The following is a 22,460-nucleotide window of genomic DNA, read 5'->3' as shown; positions in this document are numbered from 1 at the left end:
AGCCCCAACAGAAGTGTACTTACATGCTGGGTTCATATTACTGCAGATCTATTAATAACACTGCATAAGAAGAGTCAAATGACACACTAAATGTTTTACCCACAATAAAGTTAATGCGCAGCAGTCTTTTACCTGTGATAAGGCAAGTTAGTCCTGTAATACTGTAACAGTTCCAGTAGGCATGAATGGGACAATGTTTACCAAACAGCTGTGGCATTTAACATATCAAACAAGAAAAATGACCAGTTTTAATGATATACCACGATATAAAACCCAGTGACAATTATACCATTACAAATTTCATTTATTACAATAACCGTGTATGATTACAATCTTTTTTTTTGAAAAGGTTCCAAGAATACGGCTACAGTCTACCTGCAAAACACACACCAGGACAATAGAAATAAATAATATGAGGTTAAAGAAAAAAGAACTCATTAAAATCTGTAACCAGACTAGTTGGGATGTGTGCATGTTTACCCTGGGCACAGTAAAATGTATCAGCATAAAAGAAAGTCAATACTGCCTTTATTGTTGGATGGACTGCAATAATTTCTGAATGACCATGCACACACATTCAGAATGCAGTTGCTAAGAGCTTATTTCAGGTTTGTTCCATCAGAAAACAATAAAAAGTAACAGACATGTAAAATACGGCTGTCAAAAAAAAATTCAGTAGTGAATATTAATCAACGTCAATTAAAATGCACATTCCAAAATAGAGCATGTACATTTGAATGTATGAAGCTACCTCTGCAGTGGCTTGTAGCACGTTTCACGCCAGTTAGTTATAAACTATTACAAATAAACATGCCATTGCTGACCACAAATAAAAAGATGTCCTATTTCAGAATATTTGAATACATCTTTAGCAACTTGGAATGAAACAATATGTTTACTTTTAACACTGACAGGTATATGATCTCTGTTATAGATGGCAAACCTTTGCTGATAAGTCAATGCTCCAAATGTAAATGCTCTCTTGCGTAGTAAGCTACTAATTGTGTAATGTTTATACACACATAAGGTAGAGAAGTAAGCTGCTCTTTTAGCTGTTTGGCTAAGCAGTGCTACACACTGCAGGTGTCAAAGCTACTGGCTTTTGAACTTTCTTTCACTGACCCACAATGCAATATCACCAGACTGGGGGATTTTAAGGAAAAGTAATTCTCAAAAATAATAGAAACAGAAAAATAAATAGAAGCTGTGCATTAAAATTTTGTAGATAAAATCATGTTTTAGTTTGTTCTTTGTAGAGGATGTGTTAGCACAATTGATCTGTTTACACTCAGCACATCCTTAAGCAAGCAAAGAAAATAATAACTGACACCAGACAACTTGTTTCAAGAATAGCTTTTTCCTATTGCAGTAAGGTTACTAAATTCTTCTGACAAGTGTGTGTGTCATTATAGTCTGTCTGTAAGATGTCCAGAATGTAAGAATACATTGATGAAAATATTATGTCATTTCTCATGGTTCTCTTATACTGCTGTTTATTGCATATTGTATTGTATACTGTTTATTGTATGTATGTTTGTGTATATGGTGCTGTTACAAAGGCAGATTACTTCTTGATGCACTGGAAGAAATTACCGCCAACACATCAATCATCTTATTTTCACAAAACATGTCATTTGACCAGGGTTGTTCAAACTTATGCATACAACTCTCACTCTTAGAGAAGTGTTGCTTACTGCGGTTATGTTACCTTCAAGGTCAGCATAGTCATTTGCAGTCATTGCAGGCCAATTATATCAGGAGGACTTAGATCTAGATTTTAGAAGCCAATGCTCTCTCACTTGGTTACAACAGGGTCCCTGCAAAATCCCTTATTATAGTTCTTTTGCTATACATTTGATACATTTGAAACATTGCGTGTTTATTTATATATAATTACATAATCTACAAAACCTCATATCTCCAAAATGATAACTTTACAGGAAAAGGAAAAAACTTACTTTACTTTCAATGTAAGTCAATGGAACCAGACATTTTTCCAAGTCATTTTGGGCTGTTTCTTTTAGTCTATTTATAATGAAATAGAATGTATATGTAAATAATAATGTAAATAACTAAATATATCTTAGAGAAGTGGCATTTACTGCAGTTATGTTTTCTTCTTGAAATATAACGTATTGTAAATTAAAATATACATAAACGTTTAACAAACAAGGGGAAAATTTAATTTAATGTTCAAAGCCAGTTGGTAGTATATTTCTATTTATGTGACTGTGTGTAAAAAAATGTCATTTGTGACACAAACAAAAAAAAAAAAAACATTTTTTTTTGGTTTTGTTTGATCATATCAAAATAATCTCATTGAGAAGAGCGGATTAAAAGGCAGATATAGCTGCATTTTTATTTAGACACTAAAGGGTTAAACCATGGTGATACCAAAACTATGATAATTTTGAGAAAAGCATTATCATTTTTAGAAAACTGTCCCATCCCTATGCAGAAACATAGACATTTCAAATACAGCAAATAATAGAGTAAAGACACATGGTCCAAGGTAAGCTCAGAGCTTAGAGGAACATCTGTGGTTCAGAAAATACGGCTCGACCTTCTGCAGAGTAGATCAGCAACAAGCCTCAGGAGAGCCATGTGGCAATCGCAAAACGAATTGTGCAGGGGCATGGAAATAGAAATTGTGTCTGTGCGTGTATGTGTGTGTATTAGAGAGAGGAAGAGAGAGAGAGGGAGCGAGAGACAGAGACCTCTTCAAGGTCAGCATAGTCATTTGCAGTCATTGCAGGCCAATTATATCAAGAGGACTTAGATCTAGATTTTAGAAGCCAATGCTTTCTCTCACTGGGTTACAACGGTGTCCCTGCAAAACCTTCCTAAAACCAATACTCCAGCAATTAGTCCTGGCTATGGAGTATCAGCTTGAGCTCGATAGCGGAGCATGCCTACTGATCTGTTGATCTTTAATGAATTCCCTTAGCCACATGGCCTCTGTTTGAGTGTGCTGTAAACAGAGAGCGTGTGGCAGAGTAGAAACGGCACTGACAGAGTACACGACCACCCCACGCTCAACCACAACGATGCAAAAATAAAGCCTCATTCATTGCAAAGCAGCCTTGCAGCTTAAATTAGTTTAGAAAGTTTACACTGAGACCAAAATACAAACAACACAAGAAGAGTACACATCCACACACATCTCACATACGAGCACATGCACGCCAACAGCCTACGAATCAGTTATGGATTCAGATCCAGAAACGGTATAAAAACAGTGTATAAATAGACGTGTCAGCTCGAACACTAGCAGCCCATTGGCTGACGAGGCCTGAGACACCCCAGGCACTACTCCAGTCTTTTTTTTCGCTCTCCGCACATTAACAATACAATATCCATCCCATTTCTGAAAGGAAGCTATACAGTAGAAGCTCTCCACATGACTCATGCTAAATGGAAGCCTTCTACATTAGTGCCACTCCACACCTCCGCTTTGCTTTCTCCTATAACACCCATAATCACTTAAAACCCAGCAGCACTCGCAGATTCTCCTTGAGAAACTGTATTCCCTTCCATTCTCTGTGAATGAATCCGTCGTTGTAAACACACCAGGCTGACAAAGGTTTCTGCTATAATAATGCTGAAGCTAAGCCAGGTTAAGTCATGAGGCGGCAGCTGTCAGAGAGCAGGCTCGGATAGTAAGTTGAGCCAGAGCACATTCAGAGCCTGCTTAAATTTCCATGTCAGTCTGCAACATCTACCCTCCTTAACCATTACAAGTCCAGAGTTATTATAGTTCTTTTGTTATTCATCTGATACCTTTAAAACAATGCATTTTAGTTGTGTGTAATTACCTAATTATTTATATACGTTACATATCGCTGCTGTCAGAAAAAAACGTTTTTTCAGTTTTTGACATAATTTGCCTGTTTACATCGTGTATAAAGTTCATGAAGAATGAAAAAGAAATTGGCAAAAATGACTTGGGGGGGAAAAAGTCTGGTTTTATGTGGTTATTTTCATTATTAATTACATTTACATTGTATGTGTATCGGGCGTCACAGTGGCGCAGTGGGTAGCGCTGTTGCCTCACAGCAAGAATGGCCTGGGTTCGATTCCCGGCTGGGCGACCAGGGTCCTTTCTGTGTGGAGTTTGCCTGTTCTCTCCGTGTCTGCGTGGGTTTCCTCCCACAGTCCAAAAACATGCAGTCATGCTGAATTGCCCCTAGGTGTGAGTGTGTGTGAATGTATGTGTATGTCTGTCTGCCCTGTGTGGACTGGCGACCTGTCCAGGGTGTATCCCGCCTTCCGCCCAATGACAGCTGGGATAGGCTCCAGCACCCCACCGTGACCCTAGAAGGATAAGCGGTTTAGATGATGCATGCATGTATGTATGTGCATCCTTTGTTAACAGATTTCAATGCTTCTGACTTCTTTCTTTTTGTCAATTTTGTATTTATTTATTTATTTTTTGGACATTTTTTGCCAATAGTCCATCATCAATAGTCCTTCCCCTTGAACTCCTGTTATGGTCTGCATTTGGGCTGGTGATTGCTGATCCCTGCACAGACTTCTAATCAGTTCTAGACATTGTACACCTGCCTTTCACTTTCATAGTCAGTTTATCTACCTCAGCTGTACGTCCACCAGATTTAGCTCTCAGTCAGTTTTTTTAAGATTACCTTTGATAAACTTCTAACTGTAGTGATTGGATTTCATTGCTTAATATAAATGTTTTAGTTTAATTCTTATGAACCTAGTTTCTTTATACATAATTCTCACGACTCTCTCTGTAATTGCTTTTCTGTCCAGTGTCAACCACAGGAGGATGAAGTCCCTTTTTGAGTCTTTCTTTGCTCTTAAGAAGTTTACGTCTGCCACTGTCACCTTCAGTTAGCTCATTAGGGACTTGGACCTGGATTTCTGTAAAGCTGCTTTGTGACAATGTCCGTTGTACAAAAACATGTTTTTCTTTCCACAAAACCAGACTGAATGCACAACTTCAAATTCAGATAATAATAATTAGGGATGGACAATAATATTATAATCATATCGATATTTTAAAAAAATCAGTAGACATTACTGTTTGTATGATATATCACAGTGATATTTCGTTACAGGTTTTTTTGCACCCCGACAGAGCAGAATATTGAAGCAACGCTGAACTACTGTGCTAAAATATCTGTTTGTATTTGTGGTCCTCTATAAATAAATGCTATAGTTCTCTGTAATGCTAATCCAGGCAGATGTAGTGGTAGATGTAGTTCAATTTCAACATTTTATAAACGTTTCTGTCAGCATCATCAGCATCAGTAGATATGTACACAAAAATATTGGCATCCACTCACAATTCCCAAATAGGTGCATAGCTATTAATAATAATTTAAAAAAAGCTTTATTTATATAGCACCTTTCACAGATCCACTTTACAAAGTATGAATAGTAATAAATAATATAAATCTCATTTTCTACTTACAAACACAAATGTGGTATCAGTTAAATGTTTAAAATTTGACATTAGTTCTGTGCATTTTAATGAACTATGAGTGAGATGTATTTAAACAAAATATAAATAGATGTGTTTCCAGGTATATACATCAAGGGGCACCTATCCATCTTATTCCCTCACAATGCTTTGAATGACTTATGGACAGAACTTCCTGTAAAGAGTAAACAGATATTAACTTTGAGTAACGTCCTTACACTACATAAAAACGTAACTAAGGTATTGTTAGGATGCTAGAGTGCTTGTGTGTCAATGCTTGAAATCAATGTGCGTATACATGCACTCAATAATCCGATAACTGCAGAACATCAGATTTTGTCAGTAATCCAACATGTTTACATGCACTTGAGTAATCAGTTAATGGGAAACTCCGGGTCTACATGAGTCAGGCAATAATCAGATTTCTGCTTTGCAACCAGCCAATAAACTCACAGAAGAAGACGTGACGTAAACATAATGTAAAACTCAACTTTTTTTAAACATTGGGCCACTTTACCTGAAAATATGAACTTACATCATCTAGAAGATGAAGAATATTCAAATCCTTTATTTCGTGTTTGGTTTCAGTGCCGCTCCAACAGTGTTTTGCTGACATCTCCCAACATCTGTTCTCACGCATGCGCAGACTGAGAAATTCGATAGAAATCAGAGTATGAGTTTACATGCATTAAAAATCTGATTACTGAGCTAGAATCCAGCTCTTTCTATCGGATTTCTTAATCGGATTTCTAGATCGGGGTATGGTGTTTACATGACCATTTGAATAACTGGATAACTCCAGAAATCTGATTATGATTGGATTATTGAGTGCATGTATATGCACTCAGTCTATCATGAAACCTAATAAAGTTCTTTCATTTCAACCTTTTGATTTTGTTTACACCATCAGTACAAGCATGAACCCCTAAAGTAATGTGATGACATTGTATAATGTAGAAATCTGTTAATTTAATGAATGTGTTTTTTTAACAGTGCTATGATAATGATCCTTGCATTTTCACCATTGTATGTTAGCACCAAACTAGTGGGGTTACCTTGGTGCTGTATTGGATTATGATGTCAGCTCTAGCTTAAATAAAGGCTTTCAGCTCATAACAGGCATTCAAATAACATTTTTACTTTGTGTCAGTTATTAAGTAACTCTTCCTTTAAAGATTTAAACTTTAAGTCTGCATTTTATAATTGGAGCATTAGCCTGCTAGCCAGTTTTCTTTCTGCTAACCTGCTTAGCCCATACTACACTCAGGTGTTTTTTCAAGGGTTCTGTAGTAAAGAGAATGGTTCTATTTAGAATTTCATGTTTAAATAGTTCTTTGCATGGTGAAATGTTTTTTTCAGATTGATGGAGAATCTGTTATATGGTTCTATGTGGAACCTTAAAGTTCTAGACAGTACCAAAAATGGGTTCTTCTATTGTTATGATGTCAAGCTTGTAAAAATAGCAGAACCCTTTTTGGTGCTAAATAGAACAAAAAAAAGGTTATATACTGAACCATAAACAGTACATTCTCATTCATCGTTTTTAAGCATGAAATGGTTCTATATAGCACTCACGGTTCTAAATACAACCTTTTTTCCTTTACTAAGGAATACTTGAAGAACATTCATTTTAAAGAGTTTAGTGAGGACAGAATACTCAGTTATTAAGAGAATGTAACATGTAAACCAGGTAAAGATGTGTCCATTAGAAACATGTGATGTTTAAGTGGCGGTTCATCATGTTTTTGGATTGTATGACAGATTTCAACAATAACTAAGTATTTTCAAGAAGTGATTAAGAAGAAATATTTATATGTTTTTTGAAGCTCTGTGCTTTCTTGACAGGTTTATGCCTGTGAAATTCCTGTTCTTGTCATCCTTTCAGCTTTAGTTAGCTGTACTGACTGCTGCAAACCTGCATGCTGTCCCAGAAACACCTCAGTGATATTCAATCACACATATAATACGCATATCTGTATATAATAGTTTTTACAATATATTTTATAGCACATGTCAAATTGACCTGCATATGTACAGACATTTATATCTGCATATGTACAGATATCCACACATTTATATGTACATCTCCTGAGCTCCTTTCACATTGGCTGTTTTTATTATTACTCTTTATTCTATTTTCTATTTATTGTATCTTATTTTACTTTCCTTTAGCTCTGTACTTTTTAATAGTCTATGTGCTGTATGGTCTGTTCAGTATGTTACATATCATAGATGTGTGCACTCACCGAGACAAATTCCTTGTATGTTTATCATATTTGGTGAAATAAAGCAATTCTGATTAAGATTCTGATATAACAATAACTTATAAAAGTGAGCACACTTTATTTGACTTTTGCTAAAACAGTAATGAACAAAACCTTCATTCCCCAACCAGATGTTTCAGCCATAATCTTAAAATACAGTGGTCACATGGAAGACAAGGTGAATAGGATTGTTAGCCTGGGAATAATCTGAGGGGAAAGTTTTCCTACATCTTGTCCATTGCTTCCTCATTCTGTGTGTGTGTGTGTTTGTGAATGTGTATATGCTGCACTGCATGACATTAGGGTGCCATGCATAGAAGCTCGGGTGTCTGAAATGTCAAATGTTCACATTTAGTCATCTGCTGAAGCCAAAAGCCATATGTGCCATTTAAAGTGTTCTCACATATGAAATTCAGTTTGCTGCTGCAGCCTGGAGAAGACTATATACAAGAATGCTGTACAGTACACACAGCTTTAATGGTAGACAGAAACAGGATCTACTTTTGGGCACATGTTCCCAAAAGTTTGCCAGCTTGTTTACGATAATAAAAGTCCTATGAATGTCTTGGCTGCAGCATGATATCTGACCAGAGCTTCTCTCAGTAGGAGCTGTTAGTTGTAAATTATACACAGCTGATAGTGTCAACTTGTTATTTCGACAAGTTCTTCGTACGATCAGTTCTGCGGGCAACAAGAGCATGACAGCGAGCACCTGTCATCTTTAACAGTTCTCTTTCTTCCCTGCCGTCTGACCTTCGCTAGCTCTCTCAAAGGTCACAGCTGATGAACGTTTGTGTGTTTGGGCAGCAGTCCCCTCCTACAGGGTGCAGGAACCCAAACCCAAACCCCATCCATTCTGGAGAGGGCCTGGTCCCAGCGTGTGCTAATAATTAGAGGCAAGAAGGATTTATATGGGCCAAGTCTCATTAATACTGTGGCTGACAGGCGTCTCCTTCAAGCCCTGTCGAGTGCCAGAGCCAGGCAGATGCTCCATCCCGCCGAGGCTGTCAGCGAGCATCTCATTACTGCCTGCAAATGACTTCCTGCACACATCTGTGGAGTCAAAGAACACACGCAACTGTTTTGTCACTACTTGCCAACCCATGAAATTAGCCCCGGGTCATTAACAGACACGTGTGCATTAAGTGACATGTAAATAGATGTTTCCGAGATGTTTTTCTAACTTCGGTAAATATTTCTTGCAGTGTTGGGCTCGTGCCATGCTCTGAGGTGACTCAGGCTGAATCCCATCTCTCCTGTAATGCAGAGAACTGGGGTAAGTTACCAGCACGTGGAAAACAGTCATGTCTGCAACATAAACATCAAGAAAACCTCATATCTCGAAAATGGTAACTTTACAGGGGATGGAAAATATTCCAATCTAAATTAATGTAACAGGATTTTATTCCAAGAGCTTGGGCCAGTTATGTTGGTCCATGCATCATGAAATGTTCACATAATGTAAAGGGCAGCTGGTGTTTTCAAATGTTTTTTTCTTCTTTTGGAGTTAGAAGGTTTTCATATGACCACAATGATTAGAAAAGGTATGCAGGTTGAAAAGAAATCAGACAACTGAAGGTGACTGAACTAAAATACAATTTACAGCTGGCCACCTACAATTACTCTACACAGCAACTCTACCCTTTACTTATTTAATTTCCAGTCCAAAGCTATTAAGTACAAGTTATTGATTTTTCAGTAGAACTTTCTGTTAATTTAAAAACATAAAGAGAAAATGGGACTCTTAACAGTCATGTACGACCTGTTAGACCAAAACTGTCCCTATCAGGTAAACAGAACCTAAAGCTTTCATCTTCGAGAGAGAGGAGAAAATCAAACTCAGCTCTTGCTTCAGGTCTGAACAAATCTACAAATGTATCTGTTTCATCCTTCCACTGTGAGAAGACAACTCAACACTGTGGGTCTGAAAAGATGTGTAGATGTTAAGAAGTCATTACTGAGAAAAAAAGAAAATCTGCAAATCAAACAAAAAAAGCAGCTGGCGTTCTCAAAACAATGGACTGACCAGACCTCAACATCACTGACTGTGTTTGGGATTACTTGGATAGTAAAAAGGTAAAAATGCAACCAACTTTAAAAACTGAACTTTGGAGGTGTGGAAAAATATCCCTGCAGATTTCTGCATAGTCTCCTATAAAGAATGGAAGCTGTAATAAAGGCTAAGAGAGACACATTAAAAACTGAAAAAATGTTCTGTTTAGTTGTTGAGGCTTCAGCGTAATTTCCTGTTAAATATAATTCAGCTTTTGTCCTGACACTGAAAAATGAATAACTTGTACTTAATGGCTGTTTTGACAGGAATTGAAATAAATTAAGGGTTTATATACAGTCATATGTAAAGTTTAAGCACCCCTTGTTATATTACATATTTTGTTTATTTTCCAAGTGAAAATATGTTAGTGCTGTAAGATTACTGATTTAATATTGAAATCACAATTTAAAGAGAGTGCCATTTTCAAATTGCAAGAGCTGTTATTTTAAAAAAAATATAGGCTACATTATCAACAACGTTGTCTTAAGTCTTAAGTGAGGAAATTTAACCTAATTGAGCTTATGAACTGCCTGTAGAGCTAGATCAATCAGAGGCAACCACACCTCCGTGTGTTGTGACATCACAACAACTACTTACTGTCTGGCACACTACATTCAGGGGTCAAGCCTCAAGCCATAAAAAGTGGATATTCTGGCCTTGTTAGATACTTTCCCCAAACCGTTCAGCCCCAGAATATGTACACATTATACTTCCACATGGTAACGTAAGCAGAAATACATTTTTGTGTAGGCCTTTGGAAAAGTGAGCAAGCCAACTTCGTAGATACAATTTTTGAATGCAATAATGTTCTTCGGTGTCGTAAGGTCAGGCTATAGCTTATTTCTGACAGCAGTGCAGTCATCATTCTACCTATTCCAACTGCCCTATGGTGATACAAAGCAATAGAAAAGCAACCGGAATAGTAACAGACAGCTGAAATGTACGCAATGGCATGAAAAAATGTTTAGATCAAACCTTCGAGGACTCAATGTACTGAAGTAATGAGTTAACATTTCCAGCCCATTTCCCATTTCCCCTTGTAGTAAAAGAGCACTGTAAGTATCAAATTATGAAAAGTATCAAATTTGCAGAAAACTCACAACAATAATGTTTTTTTACATTTATTGTTGGTATTGGAAATCGGCAGAAAATAACACACATTATAGGAATGAATGTCACTTTTAAACATCCCCAAAGTTACATCTTTTATTTGTAACTGGAGCTTCAAATTCAATCACTGGTGTGCTGATAACAAACTGAATGCTTGAAAAGCAATGGTGGATTGCAACGATTGCTGAGCAGTGATTTGAGGGCTGAGAAAAGAAAGTGGAGAGCAGAGAGCGTAGGATTTGATTGGCTATAATATGATTAAAGTACTCACAGAAAACAAATCAAATTTAATAACAAAAGTCAAAAATTGGCTTAATAAATATTTGTTCCCCATTTAATTGGGTAGGCCTGTGATCAATCTGGGTAGGCTTACCTGTGGAAGTCAACAAGTGTGGCACACCAGGGTGTCATATTTAAAATTAGCCTGTAACTAATCACAGCCTTTGTTGCTTTCTGAAAGACTTGTTGAGCAACATGTTGTCAGTAGTAATGAATTGGTTATTTCAGATGAACAGGAGTGGAGCAGTGTGGGTCATTCAGCGTACAGCTGTATGGGGCATCCCTCCACTCTGGAGCTAATGGCTCTCTGAGTGGGGTTGTATGACTATGGAGGAGCAAGGGGGGAGGGGAAGGGTCAGGAGAGGGTGGAGTGAAGCACCTGTCACAGCTCTCCCCCCTGAGAACCATTCTGCAGCTCTAACGAGCTCCACCTGCAAGCAGCAGAGAGCAGACCACACTCCTCTTCCATACGTGCTACGTAACCCCCTCCACAGAGGCCACGGCTCTAATGAGAAGCTTGCAAAAGGTTGGATGAGAAAATGCAGTGTGTGGAAAAACCCAATTAAAGTACATGAGGGGGCATCATCACACATACGTTGAAGCGTGTTTATACAGGTCTGTGGTGTTACAACATATGGTGGTGCTACCAGTGAGAAATGCTGATTTTACATGCTGTAGACTTTTCATAGAACTGTCCATGGTCCTGACGCATGCAATTACACACATTAGTGAGTCGTTCACGCTGCCAAGCCAAATAATTATAAACAGAAGTTCAGCAGAGAACTGTTGTTAAGCAGAACCCAACACACTAATACACTGGAACAAATGCCACATACTATTATTGACTGTATGCCCTATAGTACAAAACCCTGACATTAGTGAAGTAGATGTGTATGCATTTTCTCAGCTTGCATGAGCCTCTGCATTAAACATATTTTCCAGCTGCTGTTTCAGCTGTTTGAAATATAGAGCATGGGTGAGCCGCTGGTCAATCCTATTTTCCTATGAGGTATTTTCCCTGGTGTTATCTTACGCCAAAATGGCAATATTTTTATGATGAGTATAAAGATAAAAATCAGAGAGTTATCCATTACCAATGAGCTTTCATACACTAGAGATTGAGAAAGCTGGGATTTGGATGCTGTAATGAACACTAAAATCAAACCTGCCGTTTTAACACCAAAAAAAAAAACAATGCCAAACACCACTAAAACTCTGCCTCTGTCTTCAGACCAGACACAACAGCCAACGGGGTTAATGTGCCTTAACACACAGTGTGTGTGTGCGTGCGTGTGTGTTTGTTGTTCAGAACCATTGGCCAACTGTATTATCACACAGAGGAACCTGACCTCTGCATTTAACCCATTCGTGCAGTGAGCACACTTGCCCAGAGGGGTGGGCAGCCCAATCCATGGCACCCGGGGAGCAGTTGGGGGTTAGGTGCCTTGCTCAAGGGCACTTCAGTCATGTACTGTCAGCTCAGGGGATCAAACCAGCAACTTTCTGATCACAAGACCTGTTCCCTAACCCCAAGCTCATGACTTTGGTACTATACAGAACTAGTGTAAAAGGGATTTTAGAGAATAATTTATAAATAAGTCCTACACAGAACCTTAAAGTGCCATAAAGAACCATGTTTCTTTATTTTGCTTAGTTCAAATAATTTTTCCATATTCATTTTGATACAACATTAGAATTTTGTGATGTTACTTTCTGTAGACTACTTCATTAAATTAATACATTAATAATTGATTATAATATAATTTAATTATATATTTATTTAAGCTTCCATTCCTTTTAGCAGACTTACTGTCAGTTTCTCAAAGAAATGTGCAGTGGTATTTTTCCATACTTCCATAGTTCAGAGAAGTTGGTCTTAGAAGTTGGTTGTGTTTTCTGCGTCTCATAACCCAAGTAATCCCAAATACATTCAGTAATGTTGAGGTCTGGACTGTCTTCATCTGCAATTTTTCTTATTTTTTGTCTATTTCCTTTTCTCAGTAAGGGCTTCTTGGCAGCTACACATTCTTTCAGACCTAGTGTTGAGTTGTCTTCTCACAGTGGAAGGTTGAAGATTTTTTTTCAGATCTGAAGCAAAAGTGGAGTTTGATTTTCTCCTCTCTCTCAAAGATGAAAGCTATAAATACTGTTTATCTGATAGTGACAGCTGGTTATCAGATTGGACAGCTTTAAAACTACACTTTTAGAAACTTCAGTTTTTTCAAGCCTTTTCCTTTGACTTTCCACTTCCCCACATAAGTGGCTATTACTGTATTTACTCTACACAAAAATATCTCCAAAAAAATAAACAACTTTATTAAAAATAACTTTAAATTAACTTATGCACTATCGATCAAAGCACAGTTTGGAATCACTTATCAGATTAACAATTGCTGTTATGTTATTTAAGTTATTAAGTTATAAGTCAAGGTTTTTGGAAAAATTGAGAAGTTAAATGATAAATAATATTACATAATATTGATTTACAGTAATTGCTGGACAATTTGTCTGCCTGGAGATTTGATTACCACTTCTTCAATACAAGGAATTCTGGATATTAATTTTATTACAACTTCGTTCTTGATGTTAAATAGCTTCCTCAATAACTATGAAAGTAAAGCTCTGGTCATCATTCTGGACACATCTACAAGTTCTTTATTTTATTTATTCATTCAGCATCATGGTTAGACAACTATTGCTTTTACTAAAGAACCCTTTAAGAACACCCCCCCCCCCTTTTTTTTGGAATGCACTACTCAGACACGGTCAGAGTTTGAATCTGAGTTTGACTTTTTGCCAGCTGTCATCACAGGTTTCAACCTGCTCCCACTGTCGCCAGCACAATTGATTTAGCTGAATAAAACGGGATTCCAGAGTCAGATTAATTCTGTTTCTGATGAATAATTATAGTTTCGTCTGAATGCCATTGTGAAACCAGAAGCAGAAGCAGAAAGAGGGAGAAGGCCTGATTCTCCTACATATTAATGAATGAGTATTAAATGCAGAACTGCATGCTTAATGTAACTAAGCCTGTTTTAGCAGATCTTATCAACCAAGCTGTCATAGCCGCTTAACAAATGACTTCCATTCCATCTGTATAGATCATCCCACTCTGTCTGTTTGTATATGATGTCAACACAAATGAGGTGTGAAAATGACTTTCCTCATGGGAGGAGAACAGGATGAGATGCTAAATGTAGTCTGAGCCAATGACTCAGCAGATACAGAGAAACACAAGCACAGGTAAGGTTACAGAGAAAAGAAAACACCATCTAACATGCAGACACACACATACACACACAAACACACACACACACAAACATGCACACACACACACACATCATATTCACATGTTCATTCACCAAGGTTTATTTGCTCTTTATAGCTTGCTTATAAGTTTTTTTCATTAAGAAAATCTAACTTATTTGACATTAACTAAAGTTTATATACAGTGTTGTGCAAAAATCAGAGACCACATTTAATTTAATTCATTTCCAGTCAAAATAGCCATTAAGTAGGAGAGAGCAGAGAACAATAAAACACATTTTGTATTTTTAAAATATGTGAGCAAAATCAATATTTTTCATAGAAACAATCTACATTTCTCTGCTACAAATAAAAATATATCCTTTGCTTCTGCTTGTGAACAATTCAGCTGAAAGTGGAGTGAGTGCAAATGTTACAACTCACCCCATAGGTAACCCCAAAATTGTAAGAGACTGAGGAGCTAGTTGTAATAGTCACTTTAAAGTCAATGGAAACACAGTTAATTTTAGAAAATTTCTAAGCTGTTTCAACCAGAAAAGCTTCCCAACCTAAATGCATAGAAATAGAAATAAATATGATTAGTGAAAAGAGGCTAATACCAGAGCTAATATTTAATAATTTCCATTGCATCTGTAATCTGTTTTTGATGAATCAGTGCCTAAAAAAACTTTCAAAACAAATGGTTCTGGACTATTTTTGCACTGCATTTACTGGAAGGATTAGTTATAACACTCCATTACAACTGTGTGGAGGCTGTACTCTAACCTGGCTAGCTCTCACCGTAAGTAATTTATATACTTTTAAACAATGCTATGTTACAGGCACCAAGAAAACAAAATAATGTATAAGTATATCCCCTATAAGTTACTAATTTTTCAGCATCAGAAAAAAAAAGCAGAAAACATTACAGTGCTTGTCACGCCTACTGCCGAGGACGCTCATTCTGTCTGGTCCTTGCAACCAGCAGATTCTGTAATATCTGTGGACTGTGAAGAGGACTACAGCTCCCATGAGCCTCTGGAGGAACCTATGGCTCCACCCTCATCTCCATCAGTCAATGGATTCTCTTTTCTATGCTCCACATCCCCTGAGTTCTAATGTCTCGCCTGTTTGTCATTACATATAGTCAGTTAGGTAGCATATAAGCCCAGGCTTTAGTTTAGTCAATTGTGAAGTATTGCCAACATCTCCAGTTGTATACTGAGCGTTCTTTGTATTATTGAGTACCTGTGTGTGACCTGTTTTCCTTTTCCTGACCTGTTTTTTGTCTTTTCCTTTTGCTCTGTCATTGTCATTTCTGTGTTTGACCCTGGACTGTGTTTTGGACCTCTCTTTATGATTCTCCTGTTCTGATGATCCTGTTTTCTGGTTTTGACCTTGGACTGTTTTGACCACGATTGTTGTGTGAATCCCTTTGCCTCAAGTAAAGCTGTGGGTTTTTATCTGCGAGCATCTGATTTGTTCTGAGACCCTGACAGTGCTGTCCAAAGAAAGACAAGTACCTCCATTTTTTATTTTTTTTTTTACTTTCCTGTATTATTTGAACGCACCAGCTGCCCTTTACACTGTGTGAAAAATTCATGATGAATGGACCAATAGAAATGCTCAGTTGGTATAAAATATTACTACAGCCTCTATTCTTTTAAGGAGACCTGCTTTTAGTTTTTCAAAGAAATCTCAGTCTTAGAAGTTGGCTGCATTCTCCAAAATTAATTCAATGATGCCGAGGGCTGGACTCTGGAGTGGTCAGTCAGTGTTCTGAGAACACCCGCAACTTTTTGTTTGATTTGCAAATTTTCTTCTTTTTTCCTTTTGTCATTAACAGCTTCTTGACAACTACACATCCTTTCAGACTCATTGAGTTGAGTTGTCTTCTCACAGTGGAAGGCAGTGGATGAAGGATGGACAGAAACACCTGAGTCCTATTTTCTATATTATCTTTCTGCTTCCTTGTGCAAATAAATTATCTTGTATATACTCTCCTCAAAAATATCTCCTAAAATGAATAACTTGTACTTAATGGCTGTTTTGACTGGAAATTAAATAAACTAAGGGGGGTCTCTAAAGTGTGCTTTGGTACAGTACTGTGTGTGTGTGTGTGTGTGTGTGTGTGCGCACGCGTGTGTGTATACATCATAGTGCTTACTTCATTACTTTGCTGCATCACTGTTACATCACTGTGACATGAGTCAGTGTAGCACAGTTACTCAGCAGATACATATATCCACAAACGCAGTAAAGATTGTACATGAAAAGTAAGACCCTCTGGCATATCCACACTTACATACACACACTAAGTCTTTCACGTAAGTTTGTATACCAGGGCTCATATGCTGTTTATAGCTTGCCTTTCTATTCAGAGCTCATACATTCAAGCGGCAAGCACCATATTCAAGCTAGCGTTGATATAAACCCCAGGCATTTTATTAGTAGGGGGCAAATGTTGGAATGGTCTTGTGGTGAAGGCAGATATTTGCAGGGTAAAAATGAAACTCCAAATGTAGAATACAAAGCCCTGATTCTCAGCATGGCTCCTGCTCAACACATGCAGAGCCAAACAGCCTACTTCAGGGCACAGGCCTTTCATCAGCTACCACCTGCTAGCACAGAACGATGGGTTCGCTGCCATGAAGGAACGGTTCAGGCAAAGGTTTCCTTCTGCACAGGTTCTGATCTTTCTGGAGCCGTGTGCAGATCTGCGGTTTAACTTTTCAAAACTGTGAGTGAAGCCTAGGGTAAAGAGCAAAGATGTCAGTCCAAATCAATCACTCTAAATGGTGCATTTGGCATCTGACTGAGGAGAGAGACATAACTGCTACTACTTTATGAAAATCAATAAAACAAAAAAAAAAATAATAATAAAACAGATCTTGAGCTAATTCAAATCTTAAAAGAATGAGGTTGACTTAATAATAGAAATTTTTGTCAGTTTGCTTCTTTTGTTGTATTTTTTTCTCCACACCTTTTCTTACTATTTTTACACAGGTTTCATCAGTTCACGCTGTTCCAGAGATCTTTACTCATTTTGCTTCCTTTTATGTATATATTTTAACTGCTAGCTGTATGAAATAAGCTTAATCAAGCCTCATGTCAGAAACATTTTCATGCATCACATTTCTTTGGTTTCTGTCACGTTTTCTACTCGCAAGTGAAATTCGGTAAATGTCAACAAGGCTGGTTACTGCAGCATTTCGCCTCCAGATATGTTTACATATCACTACTGAAAAGAAGAGTCTTAAAAGAGATATAGAGACAGATATAGAGATTAATAAAAAAAATGGAGCAGCTGCAAGATCTGAAAACTTTATCAGGCCATAACAGACTCCAATGTTAAACGGCTAATGCTGTAACTTTAGGAAAGTGGGAGAATAAAGCAAATATAAATCAGGTGACGTCTTCTGATAGGGCACCAATCAGTCTCAAAGGACTAAAACATTTAAAATCCCAGATTTAATACATACTAAAGCTTATTATTCAGTAACTACAAGGCATACAATGCAAACTGAGTTATTCTTAGGTTATAGAACAAGGAAAAACTTTGGACCCACTAATGAGTCCTGGCCTTCTAAGGAATTAATTTTAATTTCAGATTCTGGAACCAAGACTAGATATTCTGTATCACCGTCATACACGCAGCACATGGCAAATGATCATCACATTGTCATGATTACTGGTACTCGTTTATTTTATACCTTCAGATATTAGGACCCAACTCATATGAACATGTTGGGACCAATGCCCAAACTAATGCAGTTGAATAAAGATAAAACAGAGATTATTTTATTTACGAATAGCAATGAGAGGCACAGACTACCTGCCTATCTGGATTCAAGAGCCCTAAAATCTAAAGAAATAGTACGTAACCTTGGTATAATAATGGACTCTGATCTTAGTTTCAGCAGTTGTGTCAAAGCAGTTACTAAATCAGCTTTTTATCACCTTCAGAACATCAACAAGATCAGAGATTTTCTGACTAAAGCAGACCTGGAGAAACTCATCTATGCCTCTATCTCTAGCAGGATTGATTACTGTAATGGTCTCCTAACTGCACTCCCAAAAAAGACAATTAAACAGCTTCAGATGATTCAAAATGCAGCTGCCAGAGTCTCACTGGGAGTAAAAGAAGGGAACACATCACCCCCATTCTCAAATCCTTACACTGGATACCAGTAAATTAGAACAGAATAGAGTTACTATTACTGGTCTATAAATCACTCAGTGGTGCAGGACCAGCATATTTATTTCACATGATGCAGCAATATGAACCCAGCAGAACTCTCAGATCATTAGGAACTACTCAGTTAGTCCTGCCGATGGTAAAGACTAGACATGGAGAAGCAGCGTTTAGCTACTATGCTGCTCTTAAATGGAACCAGTTGACAGAGAACATTAGAAGAGCCCTGACACTGGACACTTTTAAATCCAGGCTCAAAACGTGCCTATTTGAGCAGGGTTTCAGCACAGTTTGAAACACTGTTTGCGTTTCTAGCCCCTTTTCCTCTGTAATGGCACTCTTTTTATCCTAATCTAACTTCTAATATGTAATTTGATTTTTTAACTATCTTAATTTATCCCAATTTGAGTTTTAATTTAATGATTTTCTCTTTTAAATCTATTATTTTAATCATGTTTTTAATTTCTGTTCTCATTTACTTTACTTTTTGTTGAACAACTCTGCATTTTCTCATTTGCAAAGCACTTTGAATGACAGCAGTGTATGAAAGGTGCTATATAAATAAACTTGCATTGCCTTGCCTAATGATGAGGAGATAAAAATTTAGACAGCTGATAATATGGGCTATTAGTAAATGCATGCACAACACTCCTTTCAACTTGCACCAACCACATCCAGGTTTCCATTAAAGTCTGACAGACTTGTAAATGTGGTTTAGGATGCAGTATGACTTATTGTGAGTTGTAGAAATGAACAAAACTTTTTTGTGTTGCTGCATGATGCAGGAAGCTATTCTAGAAAACAGGGCTGACTCCCCTTTGCACGCACATGTCATGCAGGCATATGAATGCTACAAATTCTGTTTGTTTTCTTTATTTCTAAGAAGTAATAAAATAAGTTTTGGGGATGTATTATAGAAGTGATTTGGGTGACCACTGACTTCTAGTGTTTGTTAGCAACATTAGCCTCATATCTCCAGGGCTAAGGTAAACAAGGAAAAGGAAAATTTATCCACCGAACATAAAGTGGCTGTTTGACTACATTTAGGGTGGAGAATTTGTCGATTTGTTGTTTTCCCTAGACTATTCCTTTAATATATTCTAAAAAAACAACAAAAAACATGCAGGCTTAGCACAAAAGAGCTTTACTGACTGCTATGATGGAGCCATCAACTGAATTATCAAATATGACTCTCAGTTCTCGACTGTAAGTAACACAGATAAATATGTGGAACCCCCTTAAAATGCACTGTTTGAATAATTTAGTTTTTCAACTAACTTTAAACTAAAATATTGCCATGTGACTTTCCCTGAATATCATTCTGCTCTACTTCAGATAAAGGAATACATACAATCCTGGCTTGGCAGTGCGGAACAGTTACTCTCCTGTTCTCTCCATCCTTCCCTCTTGCACACACACACACATACACACTCCTACAGAGTTATGTTGAGATTAGCCATCAGTAACAGTAACCTGGATCTTGTAGGAGACACACTCAAGTGCGCCTGATTGATTGTTGAGGCTCAGCGGTCTCTCTCTCTGTCTGTCTGGCCGCTGTGTTGAGTGCAGTGTGATGGCAGCCATGCGTTTAATGCTGTCACACTCTGGCCATACGAGTGGGCCACGCACATCAGAGCGACAGGCACACACGAGCTCCCAATCACCCACACCTCTGCTGAGGAAGCCGCACAACTGCGCTCTACAGTGAAAGAGCAATGACAGACAGGCAGGAGGACCCAGAGACACACACACATACTCACACCTACAGTCCCAGATTTCTGGAACTGGTTACATTTAGTGGTCACAGGCTGGTGGAAAAATACAGAGATGTGCAGGACATGGTTGCATTTAGAGGAGCTTGAATGCTTTTTTCCCCTTTACACATCCAGAGTGTTTGTCCTACTATGTATTAAGCAAGTTCTTTCTCTCTCTCTCTCTCTCTCTCTCTCTCTCTCTCTGATCTGTTCCTACCCTTCTTCTTGCCTGGATGTTATCTCTGAGTCTCAGATGAGAGGGGAGTGAGAGAGGTGTTAATTCACTAGAAGACAGCACAGAGAGAGAGAGAGAGTGAAGGAGAGCAAAGGCGGCCTTGTGCTTTCAGCTCTAACTCCTCACTTACTGACAGTGAGCTGAGTTCAATCCTACTGTTTCACACAGACTTGGCAAAGACCTTCGGGTGTGCCAAAAAATGCTGAAAGCCTTGCCCACTCAATATACTCAACATCAGTGGTGAACCGTGGCTACTACAGCTTCAGTTCAGGCCGTATATGTCAAAATAGGTCAAAAACGAGGAATCAAACACTCCTCTTTGATAATGCTAATTTCCACTAGCGCCTATAATGTTCTAATAGCAGGTTAACATTACGCTAACAGCAATTCACATGAACATTTTTGCCCATCGTAGATCGAATGCGGCCGTCAAAGCTCGCAAAAGACATTCCAAACAGGCTCAGATCATACTATGGGTTTTATGGGGACATACCAAGGTGCTTGAACTAGGAGCACCTTTTAAATACGGTTTAAATTTGAAGCTTCAGATTGTCAAAATATGTGTAGGTGGGTAATCTGGGTAGGTAGTAAAAGCAAGACTGGATACAATAGAGTAGACCATTCCCATTTCCAAAGCCAAATATAAAATGTCAGCCCGAATTTAAAAAACAAAAAAGGTTGCTTCATCCTTGTCAACAGTGATCTGCAAACTGTTATCAGAGGTAAGATATACCCACCAAGGCAGTATGCTTTTGCTGGGATACTTGACAGTTTGAATTTTTGTTTGCTGCTTTTTTCCATCTCTATGTACATTTCAGCTGTCCAATTTTAATTATTGTCTTCTTAATTGCGATGAAGGTTTTGCTTGTGAGGAGCCGAACACACACTTTATAGGGAAATGATGTACTGGCTGTTGGGTTTATGTTTACCTATGGTCTTGTTAATGTGCGTGTAATCTTGCTATTGTTTTGTCCAGTTATGGCCCACCAAACATTTGTGCGCAGCAGCAGACATCTTGATGATCCAGGCCCAATTCCAAATTTTTTATTTGAAGCTTGTAACAGACATATTAACATACATTTTACCTTGTAACAGTTTTACACAGAATTAACTTTGTTAAAACATGGAAATCCGGCAGAGGCCACAGTGGGGTCTGGAGGGTTAATGAATTTATTAAAGATGCTCGGTATGGAACTGCCGCTACTGTTTTTCATTTCTAACAATTGACTGAAAGCACTGGCCAGGTTACCAATTATATTTGCAGTTGATGTATCTAGGACTTTCAGAAGGCCTACAGTGATATTTTCTTTCTAACAAAATTGGTCAAAGTCAAAAAGTGATTGGTAGATTTCACTGTAATATTAAGTATAATCTGTCCCACTAGGCCTTCAGTTCAGCTCCTGAAGGTCTTACCAAAGGGAGAGCTAACTTGGCTGTATCTAACTAGATACAATGGAGAAACATACATCCTGATTGAATCATTTTCAACCATTTCAAGCATGATAATGATGAATTAATTTGCTTCCAACCAAAACTGGGTAGAAATGATTAGGCTGTCTTATAAGGCCTATAAGGTTCCCCACTGCTCAATATACTTACAATGAGCTGGACAATGCAGAGGATACTCCATAACAAATAACATTAAATGCTAGTTTTAGGTCAAAATGCCCTTTTAACTCAATAAAACCTACCCTGGAGTAGTTACAGTTTTCAGCTTTGTTACATCATGTTCTTCACATATCAAAATAAATGCAACAGCAGCTTTGAGAAATCACATTATCAACCGGGAAGAAAAAAGGCAAAGGAAACTACTTTTTGCCTCAACACTGAAGAGTTAAATGCATGGCTTTTGATTTTAAAGCCATTTCATGTGGATCT

Source organism: Colossoma macropomum, unplaced genomic scaffold (assembly GCF_904425465.1).
Source record: "Colossoma macropomum unplaced genomic scaffold, Colossoma_macropomum, whole genome shotgun sequence".
Classification (NCBI taxonomy): Eukaryota; Metazoa; Chordata; class Actinopteri; order Characiformes; family Serrasalmidae; genus Colossoma; species Colossoma macropomum.
This window is presented reverse-complemented; position numbering follows the sequence as displayed.